The following is a 1,267-nucleotide window of genomic DNA, read 5'->3' as shown; positions in this document are numbered from 1 at the left end:
TGCCAGCTTTCCTACAGCTGGCTAGCACCATGCTGCTTCTCTGTGCAACATGAGTCTCTCTCCTGTCCAAGGGTAGGGAAAGCAAACTCATACTGTCTGCATTAGACCTTCTTCTCAACCTCAGAAGATAGAGGCTTAAATGTGCAATGTAAAACACAAGTGTGAACATTTCAGCTTCGAATTGGCAGAAGCAGTGTGGTAAGATGACACAGTTCAGCTTGGATTGCTCTGAAACCATCCATGGAAAGTAAGACATGGCAGAAGCTGGTTTGTGGCCAGGCACAAAAGCCTTCATGAATTGAAAACACAGGAATAATACTGCCTTCAAAAAAACAGATAAGATAAAACCAGTTTTGCTCAAAGCCTTTTCAATGCCACTAATTTTTGAACAAAACAAAATAAACTCAAAAGGATTTCATTGGCAAACACCATGGGAGAGCAGTCCTCAGTCCCAACAATGCACATGCCATTTCACACCGGTGAAGAACCTATTCCTTTGAGAAATATCTTCTCTGTAATGTAAACCTATGTCAATGTGCTCTTCTTACAGGTCCCAATGCAGCAACACATGCAAGAAACTGCCCAGGTGTTTTGTTGGCTCTGCTCTCCTGTCTGGCTCTGGTAAATACGCAAACAGGCCTCACAGTAGAGAAGTTTTTCCTGATGTTTAGCTTGAACCTCCTGTACTCCAGCTTGTGCCCATTGCCCCTTGTTCTGTCACTATATACTGTAAAAAAAGAGACTGGTCCCATCCTCCTGGCTCCCCATTTAGGTATTTATAAGCATTTATGAGACCCCTCCTCAGTCTGCTCTTCTCCAGGCTGGACAGACCCAGCTCTTTCAGCTTTTTCTCACAGGACAGATGCTCCACTCCTCTCATCATATTTGTGGTCTCTTTCCAGTAGTTCCTAATCCTTTCTGAACTGGAGAGCCCATACCCACAGAGTTGTGATCAATGGTTCAGTGTCCAAGTGGAGGCAAGTGATGACTGGTGTTTGTCAGTGGTTTGGACCAGTGCTGTTCAACATCTTTGTTGGAGACATGGACAGCAGGATTGAGTGTATCCTCAGCAAGTCTGCTGATCATACCAAGCTGTGTGGTGTGGTTGACACCGTAGAGGGAAGGGAGGCCATCCAGAGGGACCTTGACAGGCTGGAGAGGTTGGCCAGGGCCAACCTCATGAAGTTCAACAAGGCCAAGTGCAAGGTCCTGCATCTGGGTCAGCACAACCACACCAGCCCTGCCCTGCGGGGCTTTGAAATTGTTT

The sequence above is a fragment of the Chaetura pelagica genome, unplaced genomic scaffold, assembly GCF_000747805.2.
Source record: "Chaetura pelagica isolate M959 unplaced genomic scaffold, ChaPel_1.0 scaffold145, whole genome shotgun sequence".
Classification (NCBI taxonomy): domain Eukaryota; kingdom Metazoa; phylum Chordata; class Aves; order Apodiformes; family Apodidae; genus Chaetura; species Chaetura pelagica.
Note: the sequence above shows the minus strand (reverse complement) of the source record.